This window comes from Lacerta agilis, chromosome 6 (genome assembly GCF_009819535.1).
Source record: "Lacerta agilis isolate rLacAgi1 chromosome 6, rLacAgi1.pri, whole genome shotgun sequence".
Lineage (NCBI taxonomy): Eukaryota > Metazoa > Chordata > Lepidosauria > Squamata > Lacertidae > Lacerta > Lacerta agilis.
In genome coordinates, this window is record NC_046317.1 from 83,105,044 (window position 1) to 83,131,731 (window position 26,688).

Here is a 26,688-nt window from a genome sequence, read left to right on the forward strand (position 1 = left end):
ATGCAAGAAAGGGAAGGGAAGACCCATTACCACCTGGGGGGGGGGGACACACACCAGATCCTGCCTGCTGTGTAACATAACAAGAAGGCCCTGAACAGAGGGACAGACTTAAGGGAGCATATGTAAATCATACTTAAGAACGGCTTAAACCCAGTGGTCCAGATTCAGCATTCTCTAACCACCAGTGCAAGTGTATCTGAAGAAGTGTGCATGCACACGAAAGCTCTTACCAATAACAAACTTAGTTGGTCTCTAAGGTGCTACTGGAAGGAATTTTTTTTATTTTTTTATTTTGTTTTGACTACGGCAGACCAACACGGCTACCTACCTGTAACTGCACCAGTGCAAGGGTTATTGCACAAGCATAATGGTTGTACAATATGAAATTCGGCGAAACGGCTGCACTAGTGCAACAAGTTGTGCAACAGGAAGAACTAGTGCTACAGCAATTTGTTGTGCCACCATCCACAAGAACCCTGCTGGCTTCCTGCACCTTCTCTTGTGCAAGCCATTCCACTAGTACAACCAGCACATTGCTTAGTGCTTAGACTTTTACACATTGCTTGGACTTTAGCTTGGTGCTTCATAGAATTCTTCCCTGTATTCCTCAGCTTCAGCTCTGTGCAGAAAGCCTAGCTTATCCCACATTCCAGCCTCATGTTTACCACTGACGGGGCAATTAGGGCCACTCCATCTGTGACCTTAGCAGCATCTTTCTGCTCCTGGGTGTCCAATAGCGTTGAATCGAGTAAAATATGCTCATGCCAAAAAAAAAAAATCATCTTAAAATGGGATTCACTTCCCAATGCTCACAAAAAACCCACACAAAATGAAGTTAGCAGTTTCAGCTCAGCTTTAATACCAACAAGGCAAGTAGTTTTAAGATACATCATCATTCCTTAAATATTTGATTGCCTGCGTAAAAAAACTGAGCTCCTGATACTGCTTCTATGACACGCAACGTGCTTCAGGGTGGAGACCCTCCTTGTTGAAGCAAGAATAATAATAATAATGCTTCTATGACTAAGGCGATTAAATAAAATAAATCTGGTAAGTGTAGCTATATTTCAAGACTCGCTTCTGTGCACGACTCTTGAAGACGCCCTCATTTTTGCGTGATGTGTAGAGTAAGCTCAAGCGATTCGGGAGGGGGCAAACATCAGTGACACAGCCCCATGCCTAGGTTCAGTCCCCAGGATCTCCCTAGAATGACCCCCGCCTGAATCTCTGGACAGAAGGGAGCTAGAAGAAAGAGTCTGATTCGTCTAAGGCAGCTCCCTATGTTCAACAGAGGTCTTTAAACAGGGTGGACTACCCATCAAAGTCACCTAAGACGGTGCCATGCTGCCATCACTTTGCTGCAGTGTGCCAGGTACTGGCTGGATGAAGAGAAGTGGTGGAAACTGTCTGACCAAGAGCCACCTCCCCCCGGGAAAAGCACAGAGGGAGACGATTTGGATCCTGGATCCAGGGGCGGAGGAAGGGGTGGGTGGTGGATGCGGGCCACCCTGGGTGTCACCACTGAGGGGAGTGGCAAAATGCCGGGCAGCACTCACCGTGGGGCCTGCAGCGTGCCCGAGCCATGCATGGGAGAGACGCGGTGGCTCTGCGCTGCCCAAACGGCCCACCCGCTGCCTCCCCCCCCCCCCCGCTGTAGGGCAGCTGAGTGGGAGGAGGCAGGTACACTCCGGAGGCCCTGTGGTGCGCCCCGCCCCTATGGAGGGCTAGGGGAGTTATAAGCCAGGCGAAGCAGCTGCCTTATCTAGACAAGAGCAACCCTTAGACATCTCTGTGCGCAGTGGCAGAGCTTAATGGTCTGGCACCGGGGGCAGAGAGCAGGCGGGGGTGTGGCTGGGGCGCATCCTGGGGGCATGGTGTGCCACCCGCAGGGGTGTGGTGTGCGTCCTGGGGGTGTGATGCGCAGCCTGCAGGGGGGTGGCACCCAGCGCGGGGGGCAGTCGCGATGGCACCCCACCGGGATCATAGTGCTGGGGCCCGAGGGCAGTACGCTCCCCCCATTCTCTCTTCCTCCGCCAGTGTCTGTGCATTCGCTGTTCTGCTCCCTTAGTAAAAAAAAAAAAAACACCCTAACTGTAAGTTAGCCAGTGTTTCACTGTCCTTCTCTGATCTGCGAACAACCTGTTCTCCTTGTCAGCTCCCTGACACAGTGGTTGGAAATCCTGTTTAAAATTAGTGAAAAGTCTGCACAACTGTCGTGTGAAATATTTTAGACCCAGGAGGACTGGCCAACGTGAGTTACCAGCTCTTGAGGCAGAAACTGCTGCCTTCCCAGAAACCCAAAGCCGTATGTCTCTACATCCCGAAAACGCAGGCGGGATGGTGAGAAGGTGGGAAGTATCTGGCAGGCCAGCCAGTGAGGTGGGTGAGAATAAATCCGGTAGGGAGTGTCTGCGGATGAGCATGGCATGTTCTCTAATAACACATTATGCCCAATGACACACAGATTCCCATTGACTTTCAGGACTCAGCAGGTTCCGTTCATTTTGTGAAACAGAAGGTGCTGAGATTACCCCACACCGGCGTTCCGCGGAACTGAAGAGCACATGTTGCCGAAAACATGCCTCTCTTTACTCATCCATCCAAAATAAGCTGGGCTATTTAAAGCCCTCTTAATCAATACGCATATCATAGCAGGGAGAAACATCGGCAGAACAAAAGGTAGCCACGTGCTCTAGAGAAACCATCTTCCCCAAGTGGGGGAAGACCTTGTCTGTATTTAACTTTATTTATTATTTCTATTTGTTAAATTCCTGTACCACCCTTCATCCGAGGATCACTGGGTGGTTTGCAATATGAAGTCTGTAAAGCCCAGAGAGACTTGAGACTGGCTTTTGCAAACAAACAACACACCCCATGTTCCCAGGAGACTGCATTTCCAATGCCAGAAGGAGGCTCTGAAATCCCCGCTGAGTAAACCAAGAGGGAAGTATGTGCCGGTGTTTAGCTTAGTCATAGGAAATGTTTTCTCATGGTTGCCACCGCCACCCTTGTGACGTCATGTTATTTTTCCAGGAGAAATTTGCTAGCAAACACCTCTTCTTTGTCACGTGTATGTAAGGGCCACATTCAACGGGCACCATGGCACAGAGACAGAAGGCTAAATTAGGTTCTGGCATTGATGTATCAGTATTGCAGGGGTGTCTGGGAGCCCACTTGCAAATGCATGAGGTTAAATGATCTCACAAAAGGTAAAGGGACCCCTGACCATTAGGTCCAGTCACGGATGACTCTGGGGTTGTGGTGCTCATCTCGTCTTGCTTTACTGTCTGAGGGAGCCGGCGTACAGCTTTCAGGTCATGTGGCCAGCATGACTAAGCCGCTTCTGGCGAACCACAGCAGCGCACGGAAATGCCGTTTACCTTCCCGCCGGAGCGGTACCTATTTATCTACTTGCACTTTGAGGTGCTTTCAAATTGCTTGGTTGGCAGGAGCAGGGACCCAGCAATGGGAGCTCACCCTGTTGCAGGCATTTGAACCACTGACCTTCTGATCGGCAAGCCCTAGGCTCTGTGGTTTAGACCACAGCGCCACCCGCATCCCAATAAAAGATCTCATACACATTACCAAATTCTGGAATGCATCAAATCTTAAGCCAGATTTTATTAGCCCAGCAAAGTTGGGTTTATTTTTACTGATTGGCTTAAAGTACAGTATTGTTCTAGATTTGGGGAGTCCTTTCCAAACCTATGATCCTAGACTCTAGGAGAGGAAATCTGCTGAACCAGCCAAATTAGGTCCTTACTTAAGGTAATGGCCTTAGCTAGCCAGTTAAGTTCTGTCATTTACATTAGAAAGAGGTTGCCCTGTTGTCATAGAGACAAATAAGTGGGCCTTGGTCTCTACACGTGCTGTGGAGGGAAGTTAGAGGCTGATGGGGCTCATCAATCTGGGAAGGTAACCCATCTAGGAGAATTCTGATCTTAATCCTCCGAAGCCTTGTGGGATATCTTCGGGAGAAGAAAAGGCTAAGGAGCAAACCAGGCATGTCCAAAGTCTGGCCCCCGGGCCAAATCCGGCCCACCGGTTGATTTAATCCGGCCCCAGGGGCAGTTGTGTTCCAGGGTGGGAGCATGGGCGGCGTTCCCACTGGGTGGTTATGCAGTGCAGCTTGCTCACCCACCGCAGGTCAGCTCTCGCAGCGCCTCGCCATGAGGCTCTTGGAACCACCCACCCATCGGCTTGTGCATGCGCCCTGCTCTCTTTTCCGGCCGCTGGCCAGCTCGTGGAGGCACCCAGCATGCGGCTCGCTCTCCTGTGCGACTCACTCTCCCGTCCGCCTGCCAGCGGGCTCTTGCAGCATGCAGGTGGGCAGGAGAGCGAGCCACACAGAGAGCCACTGCAAGAGCCCACAGGCAGGCATGCGGCTCGCTCTCCCGGCCGCCTGCCTGCTGAAATCCTCTTGCAGCCACTCTTGCCTGCCTATCTATCACTCCGAGAGCAACAACTTGGGGGGCATCCCCCCCAAAAAAGGTAAAAAACTTATTCAATTGTAAAAAAAAAAAAAATTACATCAATTGTAAACTTTGAGCTAAAATCCTAAAAAAAAAAAGCTCAACAACTTCAATCATTAAAAAAAAAGGCCAACAGCTTGGGGGGTGAAATCCTTTAAAAAGGCCAACAACTTTGGGGTGAAATCCTTAGAAAAAGCTCAACAACAGGGGCGATACCTAGGCAGGGGCGTAGCAAGCTGCTTTGCTGCCCGGGGCGGCAAAGCGGGGATACCCCCCTGGGGGTGGACTGCCACCCCCTAGCACCTTAAAACTTGCCGCGCCGCTGCACGGTTGGAAGGGGTGCCGGCCGCTCGCACCCGCCATCTTGGATGGACTGCGCATGTCCACCCAAGATGGCGGGTGCGAGCGGCCGGCACCCCTTCCGTGGGCTGCAGCGCGCCCCGAGTGTCACCGCCCCGAGTGTCACCCCGAGTGCCACCCCCCCGGGGCGGTACCCGGGGCGGACCAACCCCCCTCCCCCTTGCTCCGCCCCTGGTGGTCGGCCCTCACGTATGTTCACTGGCACAACAGAACACCAAAACCAGAGCAGCGCATGGAAATGCTGTTTACCTTCCTGCCAGAGTGGTACCTATTTATCTACTTGCACTCTGACATGCTTTTGAACTGCTAGGTTGGCTGGAGCAGGGACTGAACAATGGGAGCTCACCCCATCGCGGGGATTCAAACCGCCGACCTTCTGATCAGCAAGCCCTAGGCTCTGTGGTTTAGACCACAGCACCACTTGCGTCCCAAAGATTCCAACATGTAGCTTCACTGAAAAGCATATCTGTTGCTCAGATGGATTAGCCAGAGATCTGAAATGGGTGAATCCAGCGAAGCATGGGCAAAGGCAATGTCATCCCGTTGCAGGATGTGTGTTGCGTTTCCCAGTTGGTACCTTGTCTGCTTTCTTATAAACCAAGCCAGGCCACTGTTGCCATAGCAATAGTTTCCCTCCTCCCTCCCAGCCATCTCTGAAATGGAAGTGTTCTCTGTTTCACCCATATTTCTCCTCTCTTTAGCCTGCCTCTCAAAATAATTCATCTGTCCCTGATGCCCAAGGCCATTGCACATTTTGGTAATACTCCATTGTCTTCGAGACAAGCCTTGTTCTGCTCTTGGAAGGCTCCTGGCATTCTGTGTAAACCCTTCATTATCCTCCCTGAGTGTAGATAATGAACCCTCAATGGCATTAAAGGGCATTAAAGGAATTGAGCCTTTTGTGACAAGAGGTTAAAAAAAGGAGACATGGGTAATGACAATTATTTACCATAAGTGCTTCTTAGAATTCTGGCTGCACACTATCCTGCAAGGGACCCCTTCATCCATCAGCTAACCGAGCCCCCGGGGGAGTGAAGAGAGATGGTGAGAGAGGAAGGGGCGAAGGGAGAGACAAGTCCGTTTGATTAGATTTAGAGCATGGCTAAGAATGGAAGAATTATTGGGCTAAGTGTTGTTTTTGCGGGACAATTTGTACAACCCAAGCCAGAGATGTCCCATTATCGCTTAATGTTGAGATGAAAACTCAGATTCCCAGAACAAATTATACACCTGCATTTTCTACTTCATGTACTTTTGAACTTGTTCAAGTATTTTTCAAAAGACACAATGCATTAAGTGGTGCTCAGCTGTGGTGTCTAGACTCTCACACACTCACACAGACCTTTTGTATTTGTCTTTTAGCTGTATTTGGAGGGAAGCGGGTTTGGGAAGGCTATTTAACTTATCCAGCATTATTAAAAGAAACAAGAAAACTGTTAATACAGTGGTACCTCAGAAATCGAACGGAATCCGTTCTGGAAGTCCGTTTGACTTCCAAAACGTTCTGAAACCAAGACGCGGCTTCCGATTGGCTACAGGAAGCTCCTGCAGCCAATCGGAAGCTGTGGAAGTCATGTTGGACATTTGGATTCCCAAGAAAGTTCACAAACCAGAACACTCACTTCTGGGTTTGCAGCGTTCGGGATCCAAGGTATGACTGTACTATGTGATCCGTTGTCTGATCCTGTTTGTTTATCAGGAAGTAACGCTCTGAATTTGCGTAGGATTTCAGCTGTGAAACTCAGCCTTGAGCACACATAATCAAAAGCTAGTCTTGCTGAGTTTCATGCAATGCCATGCTCTCTTATAAATGTTCTCAGGGTTGTGCCCTTAAATCCAAAGTCTTCTCATGTCTGATGTTCTGAATGGAAATGGAGAGAGGGGAAGGCAACACAGCACTTGCCAGGAAACGATAAAGATGGGGATTTGGCCGGTGGTATGTTGTGGCTAAGAATCGCTTGAGAGAATTGGACATGCAGGATGTTTCATGAAGCATATGGCAAAAGAAGGAACCACTGGGGCAGCTGCTGACCCAGTTACAAGTTTTGTCTCCATGGCAAACAAAGGCTCTCTTGTGTCTCTCTGGCAAGTTTTTATATTAATTGGGTAGATGGACCTGGTGTGAAGATGCTTCTCAGCAGTAAGAGCAGGGAGCGGTTATTCCTTGAAGGTTTCATTTGGCATCAGGAAACACAATGTTCTAGAACTATAACAATGTTCCTGGAATACCAGACTGCTGCGAGCAACAGTGGTGGTAACCATTCTTACACTGAATGCAATTCACAGAATATATAAAACTATTACAGCCACCCAGAATGCAATTCTTTCTTTTTACTGCTTGCATTGTAAAGACTGCTGCTTGTAGACCAGATGGTGCTCTGATGAAGCAGTCCGGTTTCCTTGAAAATTGAGCTCACACTGGGACCAACCGCATCCATTGCATATTCTGATGAATCTCCAAAGTATCTAGATGAAATTTACCGAATATCAGGGGGTTGTGGGTTAGTTTTGTGTTGTTTTGTGCCTTCGCATGCAGGGGAAGTCTCCTACTCACCAAGGGTTTAAGACCCATTGGCTAATTTCACCTGGCTTAGCCAGCCAGTCAAAGCTGCCCTTGGGCTTAAACTGACTACCCACCTCTGCTTTGAGGAAGAGAAGATAAAAGTCTGCAGGTGAAGCTTTTTGTGACACAGAGATGAAGTGATGAGACAGCTTCCCCTCTTGATTTCTGCCTGCTACACATTGATGAAAGGCACAGACTCTCTTCTCCCCCTGAAAAATAAGGTGGTAGCCATATACAGGTGAAACTCGAAAAATTAGAATATTGTGGAAAGGTTCATTTCTTTCAGTAATTCAACTTAAAAGGTGAAACTAATATATGAGATAGACTCATGACATGCAAAGCGAGATATGTCAAGCCCTTATTGGTTATAATTGTGATGATTATGCTGTACAGCTGATGAGAACCCCAAATTAACAATCTCAACTTTGGGGTTTTCATTAGCTGCACGCCATAATCATCACAATTATAACAAATAAAGGCTTGACATATCTCGCTTTGCATGTCATGAGTCTATCTCATATATTAAACTTCAGTAGCTAATGAAAACAATTGCTTACATAAATGGACTTTTCCACGATATTCTAATTTTTCGAGTTTCACCTGTATATATATTCCCACATCATTACAGAAGCTCCCCTATTTAAATTAATGGACACAACATCTTCCTACACACAAACAGGATTTACAAGGAAAACGGCACCCTCTGTTGACATCAGTGCAAGAACCTATGTGAGTGTTGCATGCGCAGATGAACCTCTGGGCCTGAAGCAAATCACCGATCATCGTTTGCCAAACATATGTAGCGAGTTCCTCTAATTAGCTTGTACAGCTCCAGTAAGTGGAAATGAATAATAATGATCTGAGATCAACAATGACTCAATGAAGACTTTTCTGGACCGGGTGCTAAAAAAAACCTGGATTTATTCACTTCCCTGAACTAATCTCATTGTTTTTAAAAACCAGGCTGACAGGCACAACAACTATTTTATTAGGTGACAGGCTTAATTCTGCATTTATGAGCATAGGACTGGATTCAGACAAAGAACGCAGCCATTTTTCCACTCATCCAAAGCTTAGAAAGCATGGGTCCAAGCATGATTAATTAGCTGACCTGATCTTGGAACTGGCCTTCAACTAGGGTTCCCACCTTTGCTTGGGCAAAATACAGGGCAGGGAAGGGCAGGATAGGGGTGTGTGTGATTCCCCCCCCAATCCAGTGCTGAAGGGACTTCAGAGAAATCTGTTACAATCTATTGCAGCCTAACAGGATGGCCCCTCTGGAATTTGTCACACACGCATGTATGCGCGCACGTACATACACATGAATTTGTAAATCTGTCTGTGCTTGGCTATCCAGAACTTAAATACATAACCTCTCACACACCCTTTCAAACACATGCATTTGAAGAGGATCCTTAACTTGGGGGTGGGGGGGAGAGAGAGAGAGAGAGAGAGAGAGAGAGAGAGAGAGAGAGAGAGAGAGAGAGAGAGAGAGAAGACCTGAAATACAGGGCAAACTGTATCAACACAGAACGTAGCGTGTTGCACTCAAAAACGGGACAAGCCTGTATTATATAGGATAGGTGTAAACCCTGCCCTCAGATGAATAAATTTCAGAGCGTAGCTATAGAGATGTTAGACTCTAGTTGGTGATATCCAAATAGGAATATAGGAGGTTGTCTTTTACTAGTTGCCTGTTTACAGTTTATAGGTGGCTCCTCAGGGCTAAGGCAGAGATGCCAGCATATCACCTGAGGCCCACTGTATTAAGTAAGTAAGTAAGTAAGTAAGTAAGTAAGTAAGTAATTTATATCCCCCCCACTGGCTGTCAGGGAATTGGCAGAGGAGGAATGGTGGAGAGCGCTTCCACACCTTGACCCTTCCAGGGAGGAGGGAGAGGAAGACATTATAGATTTACAACAGGAGTTTGAGGGAGGTCGCAGCTCAGAGGCAGATGAGGGGGAAAGTTGAGAAATCATGGGGGAAGCTGAGAAATCATGGGAGAGTCAGAGCAGCAGCTGGCTGATACTTTGCCATTAGTAAGCATTCCAGACCCTCCATCTCGCAGAACCCAGCGAGCCTTAAAAGTAGGAGAGCAAAGAGCTCAAAGACAGACGGCACTTAGCGGCACCCATAGAGGAGGTGATGATGAAGACGAATGAGGAAGTAGGAGATACGGGGGGTGGGGGTGGAGATTCGCCATTATCCAACGCCATTATCCAAGAGGCTGGGTTCTATAGCCTCTCTCTGTAAAGTTTGAAATAAAAAAGGACTGTAGGAAACTTTCCCTTGTCTTTATAGTTTCCTGGGCAACCAGCCGGGAACCGCTGACAGCATCCTGACACTGGCTAGGTTTTCCCAGCCACTCTGGGCAGCTTACAGCATATATAAAAACACAACAAAACATCAAACTTCAAGAAACAGAATATTCCGTACAAGCAAGAAACAAACCAATAAATCAATAGAAACCAAAAACAAGCGTAACAAGAATAAGACACAGTTTACAGTTACACCCAAATTAAAATAACCGCCAACCCCAACTAAACATTTAACCAGCACCAACCTGGCAAAAACAAAACAGAGGAACCAAAACTGGAAGCGTTTAAAAACATTGTAAAACATTTTAGCCAGTTGCTCCAACCCAAGAGTTGCTCTAGCAATGTCCCAGGAGCCTCCCAGGAGCCTCTCTTCAAGGTGAACCTGGGCTTCACCCCCTAGGCTAGGTGGAAACGGACCTTGCAGCAGGGAGCAGCCTGCCTTCCAGCACTCATGGCAGCAGCATGGTCCTCTTCATTAGGAATGCCAGAGACTTTCTGCATTCAAAGCAGGTGCTCTATTGCTAAGCTATGGTGTCATCTCCCAAATAAAGAAATGAGATACTGCAACTGGAGGGCACCAAAGACCAGCCTGTTTAGCATCCACAAATAACTCCACAGCAAAAGATGTAGAATGTTCCCTCTAGATACAATCATTTTGTTCAGGAAAGAAAATGACTCTTAATGTCTGCAGTAGTTACATCCCATCTTGGATATAAATTAACAGAGAATCAGAGCCAGAACTATCAGCTTGGGGTTGTTGTTTTTTTTCTTGTGGCGGAGTCGTGTGTTCAGATATAAGAGGTGCGAATTGGAAGTAGGGTTTGTGTTTAGTCAGAGAGAGAGAGCGATGAGCCACTGAAATGCCTATTGGGAAATTTAACACCAAAAGCATACATTTTAAAATTGCGGCTGTGGTTAGACCCTTGAATTAAGACATGGGAGACCAGGAATGAAATCTCCACTCAGCCATGAAGCTCACTGAGTGATCTTCTTACTGCTTCTTAGCCTAACCAGCCTCGCAGGGTTGTTGTGTGGATTAAAAAAACCGCTGGTGGGGGGGGAAAGGAAGCAGAGCAGGCGCATCCAAGCACCTACTCTGGTTCTCTTTTTCCCCTTTCCGCCGCTTTTTTTGGCGGGGGGGCGGGCCAGCGAGGGGGGGTGTCACACTTGTCACTGGCATGACACCCCCTCTTCGCTGGCCCACCCCCCGCCGAAAAAAACCGCTGGGAGGGGGGAAAGGAAGCAGAGCAGGCGTATTCAAGCCTTTCCCCCCCCTTTCCGCCGCTTTTTCGGTGGGGGGTGGGCCAGCTTGTCACCCCCTCCTTGCTGGCCACCACCCCCCGCCGGAAAAAAGCCACGGAAAGGGGAAATTCCCCCTTTCTGCATCCACGTGTGTCGTGACGTCACGATGACGTCACGACGCACGTGCCGTGCCCCTCCCCCCCTTTTCCAGGGAGTCTTCTCTTCTCATGAGGTGGCCAAAGTACTGGAGCCTCAACTTCAGGATCTGTCCTTCCAGTGAGCACTCAGGGCTGATTTCTTTAAGGATGGATAAGTTTGATCTTTTTGCAGTCCATGGGACTCTCAAGAGTCTCCTCCAGCACCATAATTCAAAAGCATCAATTCTTCGGCGATCAGTCTTCTTTATGGTCCAGCTCTCACTTCCATACATTACTACTGGGAAAACCATAGCTTTAACTATACGGACCTTTGTCAGCAAGGTGATGTCTCTGCTTTTTAAGATGCTGTCTAGGTTTGTCATTGCTTTCCTCCCAAGAAGCAGGCGTCTTTTAATTTCGTGACTGCTGTAAATGTTGAAACCAAGTCAAAGCAGGATTGTTTTGTTCTATCCATCCCGGCAAATGCCCCTTTTCACTTCTAATGCAAATTTAGCAGACCATGGCCTCACTTTGGGGGCTCCATTATGCCTTCTTTCGGTGCTGCTGCAGCAGCTTCTCCGGCAAAAGAATCCGTGGGAATTATAGTTTCCATGGACTTTGATGTCTCAGTAGCACCATCAGGATGAACTTTTATATCCTGCCTTTCTTCTGTTGTGGCATCTAAGGCAGCATATGCATGGTAGACAAACATTGCCCTTCGAGAGTCTACCTCAGGGGTCCCCAAACTAAGGCCCGCAGGCCGGATACGGCCCGAGGGACTCAGTTATCCGCCCCGCGGCAACCGCTGCCGCCCGCTGCCACCGCCCACTCTTATTAGTGCAGCGCAGCGCAGCTGCCCACTCGGCAGAGCACCAGAAATAGCTTTTACGCATGTGCAAGCGTCATTTCCGGGTCTGAGGAGGCCTGTGCGCATGCGCACAAGCTATTTCCGGTGCTCCACCGACCCGGAAATGTGCCGGAAATGATGCTTGCGCATGCGTTAAACTATTTCCAGTGCTCTGCCGACCCGGAAGTGTGCCGGAAATAGCGTGTGTGCATGCGTAATGGGTGCATGCTTCCCTGCCCTCCAGCCCGCCATGCGATCGGCACTGGAGGAACCGGCCAAAGGCCTGGTAAGTTTGCCGACCCTTGGTTTACCTGCTCCTTTTTAAAAAGTCACCTAAGTAAGTGCTCATCCCCATAGAGAAATGTCAGGGTGCCTATCTGTTCCCCCCCCCCACCAATTATTATATTTGTTAAATTAAAACGGTGGGGGGGGAGAGAGAGACATTAGGGGATGTGCATGTAGTTTTGCTGATTGAGCATGGACCACTCTGTATGCAGGCATGGGTGATGGATGTTTCTTGAACCGAAGCACAGAAAACAGCTTCCATTTCCAAATAGCCTTTGCTAGGCTGAGTTGTCTAAGGGTATGTCTTCCCTGTGTTTGTTCATGTAGCACATCCAGTCTGTAATACACAGGTGCCTTGCTCACTTCCACTACTGACCAGGTGAGAGGGAGTGACACATAAAAAGCAACTGCTATGCATTTGTTGGACTAGCATCCTGATATTGGGACAGGTATGCCTTGGGGGAAAGAGTAACCTGCCTTGTTTAGGAACAGCCCTTGCTATAATGTGAGCATTTCCCAAGAGTTCCTCCAAAGATAGCCATTGGCTACTCTCACGACTTCCAATTATGTGAGCCCTTGCCTTTCGGGCAGTTTCTGGTGACATTTTCCCAATGCAAATTGGCTCCGAAGAGTGATAGACAAAACAGCAGGCAGGAGATCGCTTGTCCCTGCTGATCAATATGCTCAATGTGACAAGCAGCATCCTTACCTGCTAGGAGTCATCTTTGGGCAAAAAAACCCTGCCATTCCTCTGGGCTAAAAATACCCAAAGGAGGAAGGACAGGCCATCGCACAATCCTGTATTTTCATGCAAGTGGCTGTGCTTAGAAGGAACAAATCACCCTTAGGTAATATTGTCACTGTTTGCTAAAAATATTGCAACCTGAGTGACAGTTTGGGATTGCACCGACACCTCTGCAATTGCCGACAGATATTTATAGGGAAGTCAACGATTTCTACTCGTGCCTGAAAAAACACATACTTCTTACAGCCGTAGGGGTGGGGGTGGAGTGGCAAGGGGTGGCAAATTCCTTGCTGGATCTACAGATTCTCAGCTTTTATTTTTTTAAAAAAACAACAACAACAAGTTTCTAGCATTTGTAGAATCTGAGACACAAAGCAAAATGTAGAGGCACTTTCTTCTCATAGTTTGTGTCTGATGTTGCACCCACACATTCAAAGCACTGTTGGCTGTAGTTTACCATTTACATAGCTACAATTGCCAGCACTTTAGGATTCTTTGGAGGAATATATGTATGGTGTGGAAGTGACCTTAGAAACTAGGCTGCTTCCATTTCTGTGTTTTACTTTGCCCCCTGCCACTCTGGAAAAATTCCTGTGGACACCCCTGCTTGCAGCATACATATTAATTAGTAGTTACAAGAAAGTCTGTCCCATGATGCACAGCACATTAGCTATGAACTCTGCAGGCTTGCAGTTGCCTTCCTGTCATCCAGCGTAGTATAAGGATCTTCCGGAGGCCTGGTGCCAAGGCCTTGCAGTAACTCGGCGGTTGTTGCTTCAGGATTTGATGCAGCTATATTTATTTTATGAGGTATCTGTTGTTTGCTGTATTGTATTAATGTTTGCACCGTGCCACAAGGGCCTTGGCTGGCTGGTCCATCACAAAGCACTTTCACAATACATTAGCTGTCTTGAAAAAAGCTCTGTTCCCTTCTGCATCTCACAACACCCATTTTTCCTCCCATTTCTTTCTTGAAAGTGCTCTCATTTTCTCAGTGGATGTAGAAAGAGATTATTTTTCAAAGCTCTCCAGGAATTAAGAGGTACGACCACATATTCCTGACAAGGGAAATGAATCATAGAATCATAGAGTTAGAAGAGACCACAAAGGCCATCCAGTCCAACCCCCTGCCAAGCAGGAAACACCATCAAAGCATTCCTGACACTGACAGATGGCTGTCAAGCCTCTGCTTAAAGACCTCCAATTAGAAGGAGACTCCACCACACTCCTTGGCAGCAAATTCCACTGTCGAACAGCTCTCACTGTCAGGAAGTTCTTCCTGATGTTTAGGTGAAATCTTCTTTCTTGTAGTTTGATTCCACTGCTCCGTGTCCGCTTCTCTGGAGCAGCAGAAAACAACCTTTCTCCCTCCTCTATATGACATCCTTTGATATATTTGAACATGGCTATCATATCACCCCTTAACCTTCTCTTCTGAAGGCTAAACATACCCAGCTCCCTAAGCCGTTCCTCATAAGGCATCGTTTCCAGGCCTTTGACCATTTTGGTTGCCCTCCTCTGGACACGTTGCAGCTTGTCAGTATCCTTCTTGAACTGTGGTGCCCAGAACTGGACACAGTATTCCAGGTGAGGTCTGACCAGAGCAGAATATAGTGGTACTATTACTTCCCTTGATCTAGATGCTATACTCCTATTGATACAGCCCAGAATTGTGTTGGCTTTTTTAGCTGCTGCTAAAAAATGACACGTGAAGAATTTTGGAGAAGGGGCATTGATGAAACCTAGACCACAGACACACCATAGGCTACATTTAAAGCACTATGATACTACTTTAAACAGTCATGGCTTCCCCCAAAGAATTAAATTTGTTGGCAGCCTTAATTGATACGGGAAGGAGTCGAGTGCTCCAGTTACTCATTTATAGCACAGCTGTCTGGGAATGCACACAATGCACTGAAAGGAACATGGGAACATAAGAAGAGCTGCGCTGGATCAGGCCCAATGCATATCTGGGACAGCATCCTGTGACCAAGCCTGTGTGCACTTGCATCTGTCGTCCACACTTTAGGTGCTTGCTGCTGAGGGGGCGAAAGCAGGTGAGATGCAATACGGTTACTGCTAGAGATGCTGGCAAAACTCATAATTACCGGTACAGTATTTGGTTTCTGAATACCAACTTGCTTATTAGCGAACTTCAAAATAATACGAGGTCTTTCTGCACTTCACAGTGGAAAGGTGGGTTCTCCACATGTGCGGAGGGTTGTTTTTCCCTTGACTCTATTTTTAGTTTCAAGTCATGGGCACAAAATGCAGCTCGTGCATGCAGAGGACTTCTAAGGCTCTTAAGATCAACAGGCTCACCCAGCGATGCTCCTGTGCTTTTAGAAAAGGAAGCTGTGCAGCCCAAGAGTTTGTCTTATCTTCCCAGCCTTTTGGTTCGATCTGAGGCTCTTGTTCTCCTGTGGATAGATTACTTCAGTCAACTCTAGCATTTGTTAGTTTGTAGCTCTTTTCAAACGTTATTATTTTATTCCTGTATTTGACTGCTGTGTTTTTTAAAAAGTTGTGAGCTGCCTTGGGACCTCTCTTTGGGCTGAAAGGTGAGATAACAATACTTAAATCATATCACTCAGTGTGTCCCCCCTCTTTTTTTTTGCAGGTAGGGAAGCTTGACTAAATGGACTCAAGGGACTCCCTTCTCCAAAAGTTTCCCATTTCCCCTCACTTATTGATCATTTGAATGATTTGAAAGCGTTTATAAACTGCTTGAGGTTTTTATAATCCCTAAGCTTTGTACAGCAAAGAAACAATAACCATCATTAAAAAACCAAAAAGATAATCTAAAAGCAATAAACCAACAGTATATAACGAAGTTTCCCAGGGATTTAAAACAAAACAAAAAATTATAATAAAAACTTGAGTCAATCTTATAGTTCAGGGAAAGCCTGTTTTCACCAAGGCCCATCCGTTTACCTTCTTCCATTGGAGTCCTGGATTTACAGAAACTGTCTGATTTGGTCCTGGAATGTCCCGCTTTCCCTTAGGACGTCCCTATTTTCATCATAGAAATGTTGGAGGGTATGGAGTTATGTGGCCCCCGAGCATACAAGTAACTATACAACCTTTAGAAGACACCTGAAGGCAGTTGTGTATAGAGATTTTTAATGTTTTATTATGTTTTTATATTTGTTGGAAGTGGCTGGGGCAACCCAGTCAGAAGGGCAGGGTATAAATAATAAAATTATTTTCATTATGGAGTAGGACATCCCTATTTTCTTTGGAGAAATGAAATGAAAGCAACTGCTTCCATCTTAGGCTGGGCTGGTTTAGGAAGCTTCTCCAGAGCTTGGTTACAGAAACTGTTGGGCTGTATTTTCCCTTAGGTTTAGGAGCATCACTCGGCATGCCCTCTGGTTCCCAGAGCCTTAAAGATTGCTCCTAGGTTGCGTGTGTGCTTTGCTCCGTGTGAGCAGCAATTTGTGTCCAGGACATGGACTAAAAATAGATGACATTTTTAGCCAATTTATAATGTAGTGCAGCCAAGACAATGAATTAATTCAGAAGTCTTGGGCACAACAAGCCATAGAAAGTGTGGAACTGCTCTCTCTCTTTGGAGAGATGGGGAAGACACTGCAAGCACAACGGGGCAAACAGGCTGCGCTTAGCAAATGTCTAGCCACAGGTTGTAAGCTCAGTTCTTAGTCCCTTAGATCTGATTCACACACGACATGCCTTACACCAGGTTACAATCCAATCCAAACCCCCCCCAGCCAAGCAGTGGTGGGACAACTGAGTGGCAGGCAAATAGCTGCAACCAGCCTGGATCTGGTTCAGGCCCCAGTCAAGCCTGATGCCATCATGTGACTGTTATGATACGTCCCGGGGGTGCAAGTTGTTAGACTGACCCCCAGGCAGGAACGAAGCTTGCGTGCCCTCCTGGCTACTCGAGTCCAGGGGCACATTAGTAATATGTGATTGTTCCCAGCTTGAAGAACAACACACACGAGCCAGTGAAGGCTAAAACTACTTTATTGCAGTTAAAATGCAGAGTATGTATCTGCTTTCCAGCTCATGATTTCAGAGCTGTGAAAAATACGTCCAGCATCTCTCGAGCCAGAACTGAAAGTAAAGTACAACAGTACAGTGAAAAAACATCACGTGTGTGGGAAAGCTGGTAGGACTGTTAGCTTTCCCACAGGATAAAAACAGACACAATAGTCATGCTGACCTCGCTGCTGCAGCGTTCACAGCTCGGCATGTTATAATATCACAACAGTGACAACAGTGAGGACAGCTCAGAATTCAGCCGATTCTCTAGCCTAGAATTTCCTCTTCTGACTACAAGCAGCAACCAGGGAGAGGTCAGTTGGAGATGCCAGGGTTCAACCTGGGATCTTCTTTATACAGATCTCTCTGCCTGGTAAAAACAAAGGCAAACATTGAGGCCCAACACCATGTTGTCCCGGAATGTGTGAAAAACAAGAAGTTGCCACCTCTGAACATGTGCAGAGTGCCTCATCTTGACAAGTATCAAGATATTGTATCAGACGCGAAGACCCAAAATTTCATCTTGCTGTGATAACCCTGCTGTGCCATGAGTAAAACAGTTTTGAATGGAATAGAAAGATCTTCCCAAGCCCCCAGCAGCTGAAGCTCTCTCTGCCTTCGTGGGGCTCTCTCACCTAGGAATCCTCCGTGTCATCCTTTACACTGAGGATGAATAACCTTTAGCCCTCTGTAAGAACTCAAGAGCTCTGCATCTAGTTCAGCATCCACTTCTCCCAGTGGCCAACCAGATGTCTATGGGAAATCCCAGAGCAGGACATTAGTGCGGCAGAACTGCCCACACTTCTGATCTTCAGTAACTGGCAGTCACAGGGATACTGGTACTTCCTCTGACACTGGAGGTAAAATAGCCATCATGCTTAGCAGCCACTGATACTCAGATTCTACATAAATCAGCCCAACCCAATCTTTTAAAGCCATCCAAGCTGATGGCTATCACAACATCTTCTGGGAGCAAATTCCACAGTTTTAACAATGTGTTGCTTGGAAAAGCGCTTTCTTTTGCCTGTCCTGAAGCTTCCAATAGCCAGCTTCATTGTTTGAGCCCAGGTGTTACGAGAGAATGAGAATAATCTCTCTCTCTCTCTCTCTCTCTCTCTCTCTCTCTCATTTCTTCACACGTCATTTTGTACCTCAGTTATCTGTTATATTTCTTATCACTCGTCTCGGGAACATTTGTTGAAGAGTTTGCCATAATTACAAATATTAAACAAATACAACTCCCATCCGCCTTAATCACTGGCCATGCTGTCTGGGGCTGATGGGAGTTGGAGTCCATAAAAACACCATCTGAAGGGAAGCAGGTTCCCATTTCCTGCTCTGCTGAAGATTTAACGAGGCATCATCTTAGAAGGGGATTTCTGCTGGGGAATGTCCACGTATTACAGTTAGGGCCGCGTTCTCCCTCCTCACGGAGCGCCGAGCTTGCCTCCCATCTCATTGAGACTGCCAAAACTGAATCCTAATACCCCCCTCAGGAATACACGGTTGCTGCTTTGTTGCGTTCGCCCTGAAAAAAGTGGGTCAATCTGTACAGTGCAGCGTGCTTTTTATCCGTCTCGAAATGTTTATTCGTTCATTTATTCATTTTTGCGCTGCCCCAGAATCACCCAAGGAATATTGGCGGGAGGCCGGATGGCAAGAACGCGCATGTTGTTGTGAGGGGAAATGGTGGGATAAAGGTAGGTTAGAGATCGCAAACAAAGGCATGGTGTACCAGTTCAGCTTGTGAGCGGGGAGGGGTGTGTGTGTGTGTGTGATGATAGAGAGAGAGAGAGAGAGAGAGAGAGAGAGAGAGAGAGAGAGAGAGAGAGAGAGAGAGACATGATTGAGAGCTCGTGTGAACAACCAAATACTCACACCAGATTATTGACATGCTGGTTTTCTGCATGTAGATTGTTATTGGGTTTTTTTAAAAGAGTAATATTGATTTATATACAGGTAGGTAGCTGTGTTGGTCTGCCATAGTCAATAAATAAATAAATAAATAAAAAATCCTTCCAGTAGCACCTTAGAGACCAACTAAGTTTGTTCTTGGTATGAGCTTTTGTGTGCATGCACACTTCTTCAGATAGTGCAGAAGTGTGCATGCACACGAAAGTTCATACCAAGAACAAACTTAGTTGGTCTCTAAGGTGCTACTGGAAGGATTTTTTATTTTTTTATTTTTTGTATTGATTTATATGACGTGCCCCAATGTTGAGAATAAAGTGATACAATCCAGAAACAGATCTGCTACATCATTTACTGTTTACACACACACACACACACACACACACACACACCAAACAGAAAAAAATGTATTGGAAGCTCTGTATTGTCTGTACTAACTGGGAACGACTCTGTAGAGTTTGATACAAGGGTCTTTCCCAGCCCTACCTGGGAAATGAACCAGGAACCCTGCAAAACAGATGATGTACCACTGAGCTACAGCCCTTTCACTAAAGGAGAAGTAATAAGAAGATGCTTGCCTTTAACCGAATCTTACTTCAGTTTTATTTTATTACGACGGCTTTCCAGATTACATTTTTGCCCCCCCCCCCACGTTTTTCAATGTGATGTCATTTGGTTTACCGATGCAACATGGAACGTGCGCAACATATCTGATGTAGCTGTGCCTTATTGTTTCTGTTTAATTACAAGGAGGTTGGCTCAAACCTTGGCTGCGTCCGTTTTCCATCGATCGCTCATATTTTATGATTATGAAAGTGTCTGACCTTTCGGAGGCCTCCCTGGTGACCTCTTTATACTGAGCAGAACTTATTTCCCAAGGGGCGCAGAACGTTGGTTTTGCCGGGGGACTTTACATAAGAAGAGGTCACAAGGGTCCCTGGGCTTATAAATATCCTGTCACAGAGGTATCTGGTGGCACAAGGGAGGAAGGCAAAGGAGCTGAAATGCTGAAATCTAGGACTGCGCAGATTTGGCTTTGCGGTGATATCACTTTCGAGATGAAAGTAGCAATTTAAGCAGAATGGAAAATAGCCCTTCAAATTTTCACTGACCCTCTCAGTTCTATTCTGTACTGTTGTTTGCGCTGAGCTGTTGGTTCTGCTTTTTCTCTGATGTGTTCTTTCTTTGGGTTTTGCCACAGCAACTCCTGCTGCTGAAGAGATAATCCAGTTCTCAGTTTTAAACATGGATTGTTTCCCCCATAATGGAAACTTCCATGAACAAAATCAGCAAGTGAACTTATGAGAACAGATGATACTCTCTCACCAACATGCAGGTCCTTTCTTTGAATTTTGGGGGGTCCTTTTTGTGTGGGGGGGATTTTGATAGAAACTATTTTCTGAATTGGTAGTTTGCCTGTTTGTTCGCATCCTAGGATAAACCCACATCTTTGCCCATTAAGAATGCTGAATAGCTTGGTATCACTTTTCATTGTTCCTTATCAAAGTGCTGACGGGCATGGTACAGCGATTGCTGCTGAGCTACAGTTCAAAACATCAGATTATTGTGTTACTGTTTAGAGCATGAACATTGATAGAGTAACCTGGCATCCAAGAAGGCTTTGTTTTTCAGTAGCAATTTCTGTAACCAGGGGCGGAGGCAGGGGGGGCAGCCCACCCTGGGTTGATGGCACTTTTGATGGCACTTTTGATGAAACTAGCTGGCAGGAAGACATGGTACTCTCTCTTGTTTTTGAAGGGACAAGCATGGAGGAGGTGAGATTGGCCAACTCTTACACAAGCATCCATTTGCTGGGTCTCAAGAATAGAAACCTGACCTATTGAAAAGCACATGGTCCCCTAAGTAGCAAACAGCCGTGATTCAGATCACACTTACTTTAAGCTCCACCAGTGAACAGTGAGGTGCTACACACAGGTTTCTCAGAATGTCTTGTTCTGTCTCCTTTGCACTAGCCTGAGGTTTGCTATTGAAGGGGGTTCTGAAGCAAGATAGAACAAAATAACTTGATATCTAAGTACAATTTCAGCTCCCGTTTTCCCCACACTCCAGCAGTCTTGTCACAGCTTTACATAACACACGTGAATAGTGCAAGCTGTGAATAGAGCTGTTCGTTCTGTCATGTACTAATGACAACAAGAGCTGGGGACTGAGAGTGTGGAATCTGTTTCTGCCATAAATGAACATTCTAGACCTTCACATTTCTTTATAACACCACCTGCCTTTTGTAAAGATCTTGGTTCTTCTCAGCCCTTCACGTCTGTTATCCTTTTGTAATGATTGCAAAAGGTTGGTCTATATTATTTTGCTCATATTGCAGATCAAAAACTGGGCAGGGGGAGGCCTGCACAAAGAATTAATGGCAGAGGCAAGATTTGAACTCAAGACCTCCCACTTTGTAGCTCAGTTTTCTTAACCTCTATTCTTTACATTCTCTGGAACACTATTGTAGCAACACACCCTCTTGTGAGTTCAGGGAAATGATGGCATGGGGCTTCTTATCGGTGCATGTGCATCTCTGAAGATACTATGATAAATTGCTAAGAGAGAATTAACTACTTCCTCCAACTTGTTTGGAAATGCAGATCACAGTGATTATCAGGCACCCCAAACTAATCACTGGAAGTCAGCAGTATGCTGCTGGATTCAGCTGAAGGGCTGGATCCTTACCTCCAAGCTGGACAGGTGAATGGAGCTGCCCATCTGTCAGTCATCTGACATCACAATGCTGTGGTTTCAAATCATAGAATCATAGAGTTGGAAGAGACCACAAGGGCCATCCAGTCCAACCCCCTGCCAAGCAGGAAACACCATCAAAGCATTCCTGACAGATGGCTGTCAAGCATCCGCTTAAAGACCTCCAAAGAAGGAGACTCCACCACACTCCTTGGTAGCAAATTCCACTGTCGAACAGCTCTTACTGTCAGGAAGATTTTCCTAATGTTTAGGTGGAATCTTCTTTCTTGTAGTTTGAATCCATTGCCCCGTGTCCGCTTCTCTGGAGCAGCAGAAAACAACCTTTCTCGCTCCTCTATATGACATCCTTTTATATATTTGAACATGGCTATCATATCAGCCCTTAACCTTCTAAGCTCCATGCATGGCGCTTCCACTTACAAAACCCAGTGCACGGCACTTTGCAAGCTGTTATGATCAGCTGATCATAGGTGCTTTCAAAGCCCAGCACACAGGGTTTGCAAATGCTGCTGGTCAGCTGACTGGCTGTGCCTTTTGGACCAACACCATATTTACCTGCCTTATCCCTGACATCATAGGTGACATCAGGTGTAGGGCAGGTGGGCATGGCTTGATTGGAAGAGCTACATGGGCTGTATTAGTATTCATATTGAGAGATTTCCCCCAGATGAGTCGCACAAGTTGTATATTAGAGAACGTGTGGATTGCAGAGGTGCAGGACCTGTAATTTACTCACCAAGTTTTGCAATGCTGACACATTGGAAAATGACTTGTCAATAGTCCAGCTTAGCTTGGCTCATCACTGGTCAAAGCTGGAGCAGGGACTGTGCCATCTTGGCGTGCTGCTGCCTGTTCTTAAAAACACTGCCAAGTCAAAAGTAAGCCTCTTGCTCACATAGCAGGAGGCTCTCTCGTGCCAGTGAGGTTGTTCTCGGGGCCTTGTCAGCACATTTCTTCCCTCCGCCCATTGGGTTCTCTGCCATTGTCCTTGGCGCCTTCCCCCACCTCTTCTATCTTGCATATTTTTTCCTTAATCTCATTGCAAGTTGTGCATGCAACTTGCAGAGGAATCTCACAGAGCGGTGCACAACTGTGTGGAACAGCCCAAACAAAACAGAATAGAACCCAGGTGGGAAATGGGCTCTTCTGGGTATGTGACCCAACCTTTGTGACCAGAGAAAAGAAGGAAGGCAGATAGCAGTGAAGAATGCAAAAGGGAGAGAATTCTCAATAGCCACGATGACAGAATACAGGGAAATCCCACTGTCCACCTCCCTAAGTTGGTATGATGCCATCCTTTTCCTTCCTCCTTCAAGGAGGTGCCACTTGAATTATGGCAATGCTGGTTCCCTTGATGCTTAGCATATAGTGCTTGTCCACAGTGTGATGGTATTTATATGGGAGTGTTGGGGGAACCTCAGGCTAAGCATTTATATAGCGCTTGTGCACAGTGTGATCAGTAGCGGAGCTTCATGCTCCGGCACCAGGGGGCGGAGAGCAGGCAGGGGCAGGGCTGGCGCACGTTCTGGGGATGTGGCATGATGCCCGTGGGAGCATGGTGCCCAGCGCGGGTGGGGGAGCAGCCACGATGGCACCCCACTGGGATCACACTGCTGGGGGCGGTGCGCTCCCCCTGCACTCCTCTTCCTCTGCCAGTGAGTGTGATGGTATATGGCAGTGTTGGGGAACCTCAGGCTTAGCATTTATATAGCGCTTGTACACAGTGTTATGGTATATGGCAGTGTTGGGGAACCTCAGGCCTGGTGGCCAAATGTGGGCACCCTCTCCCAAGTCTCTCTGTCCAAGCCTCAGGACTCTTCCCTGGCTGACCTTCTATTAGACAGATACCACTGAAATCTCAGAAGATGACCACCTTGCTTTTGTTTATCCCAAACACCAGGTACACAGAAATATACTGCCTTTGTATACGAAGGAGCCATATCTGATAACTCTGTGGCCAAGCATGTGGTTTACATGCCCAATGTCCCACGTTCAACCCCTGGCATCAATGCGTAAGGCTGGGAGAAACCCCGGCCTGAAATCCTGCAGAGCCACTGCCACTCGGTGTAAGGAAGCTACTTATGTTCCTACTCACTCTCAAAAAGCCCCATGGCAGAAATCACCTTCTGGTGTTATCCCTTGAGCTTCAAAAGAAGCCAAGGAGGCTGGCTACCAAGAGCCTGAGGTTGGTACACTGGTTTCTCTAAAAGTAAAAATACTGCACTGAGAAGAAGAGGAAGGAGGAGGTGGTGGCAGAGACCATATGTTTTACTACCAGACATATAGTAAGGCTGCCGCCCATACTTACGGAAAAGCCCAGCTGAGAACATCATGGGGGTTTCCAGGAAACCTGCTGCAGAGCTCAGATCAGCAGAGGAGGTTTGTAGAAAGAAATAAAAGGATGCTAACAAACAGGTGTGGTCTGGTCCATGGGGTCATGAAGAGTCAGACACGACTGAATGACTGAACAACAACAACAAACAACACCCCTTGGCCACCTTGAAAGTAAAGCTAGTACACAAAAAATCTCAGCACCTCCACTGATGAGAATCTCACCAAAAATTTCTCTCCCCCTTCACAATCTTTTGAATGCAGTTTCTTTTCTCATTCATTGAGATGGGGTGAGGATGCAGCAGAACTGTTTGGTTAATCAGACAAATTTGTCTGATTTTTTTAAAAAAAATAGTCACCTAAGCTGCTGGGCATTTTGAGGAATTCCAGAGCTCAGTTCTGCCCCACATAATAGTAAGCCGTTGGTACCCTGGAGTTGATGAGAATAGATCAGGAATTGTTATTCTCGGCGTTGCCCCAGTAACCAGGCTAGCAATAGGATCTGAGAGAGAAGCAGAAAACAGCAAAGATGCTCAGGTGACTGCAGTGCCAAAGCAGGAATACCCCCACTTCTGAAAGGAATCGGGGAGGGGGAAGGCAGTGTGGGCGGAGAAAGCAATTCAGACGTATCTGTGTTGCTAGGATGATGCTCTCGGAAAGTTCCCTGGGATCTTAGCAGGCACGTGGGTGGTAGGGTACGTTTGTGTCAGGTGCTGTGTGTTCCCTTGAGGTTTTTCAAATTAGATTCACATTACTGGTCACTAGCACCTGTGGAGCGAGACAGGGAAGTTCCTGTGCTTTTAGCAAGTGCATTGCAGTCATCCAGAAAAAAACGCAGGAGAGAATCCCCCAAACTGCAGTTTTGGGGAGCCTGTACAGAGCAAGATCCAGTAGCAACAAGGCTTCCAACTGCAACATTGCTAGGGAAGACGTGCCATACCATCGGCACAGGAACTTCTTCCTACCTGGCCAGCGTCACAGATGCGCCTTTTTTTCCCATATCCTTCCAAATCCCTTGCCAGCTGCCGGGAGAGCTCTTTATAAATAGCTCAGCTCACTGGCAACGGATATGACAGGAGAGTTCGCAGCACACAGGGCTGTTCTCAGGATTCCGCTCCTGTGCAAAGAACAGCCCTCTCCCAAACGTGTTTGCAGGCATCTAACGGCGTTTGCAGTTTAAAAGTATTTGCAGGCATTTAACGGGAAGGGGAGCAGCTCAGCAGCGGAGCGTTTGCTGCGCATGCAGAAGATCTCGGGTTCACTTGCCTGCATCTCCAGGCAAGACGGGGAGTTTCCTCTGTCTGAAACACTAAGAGAGCCATTGCAAGTAAGTGAGCCCGATGGATAAGGCAGCTTCCTCTGTCCCTAATGGTAGAGCAGGAGTCATGGAGGAAGTTATGCATCAGTTTCTTCTCCCTGCCTGCATACCCAGTACTTTGGCCATGCTTATAACAGAGTGACCTGGTATCAATAAATAAGACTGAGCAACGGAGTGCCATTGTTTACCACCAGCAATTTAACAACCTTGTTTGCTTGCACACCCAACTATTTTTCGGGCTGTGTGTGGTTCCATGTTAAGTGGGTTAAAAAAAAAAAAACTTCCCATTTGTTTGGAGGAGGAGGAGCAGAAAAGAGTCCTAGCCCCAGGATCTTCAGGTTAGGGCTGGGAACGAATTCCTCTGTGAGCTGCTGCCAGCCAGTGTGGGCAATACTGAGCTGGATGGACCATTGGTTTGAATCAGTATTAAGACATCTTCCTACGGTCCAAAGAAGAATCTCCATCCTTCTTGATTTCAAACATATGCGTTAAAATAGCTTTCTCATGAAGGTGGACTCGGGACCAGGTTCAGGGCCAGGTGACCCAATAAATGTAGAATCATTGAACTGCAGAGTTGGAAGGGACCACAAGGGTCCCTGCAATGCAGGGAAACTTTGCCCAATGTGGGGCTCGAACCCACGACCCTGAGATTCAGAGTCTCATGCTCTACTGACTGAGCTACCCAGCAATCAGCATGCGCAAAGAAGCAGTGTGGTATAGAGTGTTAGTATAGTTGGAATTATTATTGTTATTGTTATTCATTAAATTTCTTAGCTGTTTTATTCAAATCTCTAAGCGACTTAACAATATACAATACAGCCAGATAAAATCAGTCAAAAGTTAGACCAAAAAACCCACGTTAAAGGGCCAAAGATTGCTAATGGCCAAAGGCCTGATTGTAGAGCAATGGCACCTAACATATGTAAGGAAGGTGCCAGGTGAGCCTTCCTGGGGAGAGCATTCCACAAACAGGGAGCCACCACAGAGAAGGCCCCGTTCTCATGTTGTCACCGCCCAAGCCTCTCATGGAATGTCAGCCTAGGCCCAGGGATCACTCCCCTGGCTGGTGTGTATTTTATATAAGTAAATCATTTTTTTAAAGTCTTGGACTCGAGGACTCTAATTTAAATCCTCTCTCACCCGCGAAATTTCCTGAGTGACCTTGGGCCAATCATGATTTCTCAGCATCACCAACCATACGGGGTTGTTCTAAATATAGCAATGAAATATAAATGTAATAAATAAACAAACAAACGATCCACTCAGCAGCTGAAAGGATTAGCACAAACTCTTCATCTACTTATAAAGCTGGCCTACATTGCATTAATGCTCGCTTGTTTTTAATTCAAGGGGGGGAAATTACAACATCACGGCCCATTTTGCACACAAAAGGTGCATCTGAACTATTGTGATCAGATCCGTGTGTGCAAATCTGT

At 46.7% G+C, this 26,688-nt stretch overlaps 1 protein-coding gene and 1 non-coding gene across 5 annotated transcripts in view; one reads left to right on the forward strand and one right to left on the reverse strand.

Moving 5' to 3' along the window:
* The window catches only part of PHACTR3 (phosphatase and actin regulator 3), a 201,287-nt gene that overhangs the window by 143,330 nt on the left and 31,269 nt on the right, over positions 1 to 26,688 (forward strand). The gene's annotated exons all lie outside the window — the stretch shown is intronic.
* On the reverse strand, positions 25,867 to 25,940 carry TRNAQ-CUG. The gene has a single exon. It is a non-coding gene; the product is annotated as a tRNA-Gln (tRNA).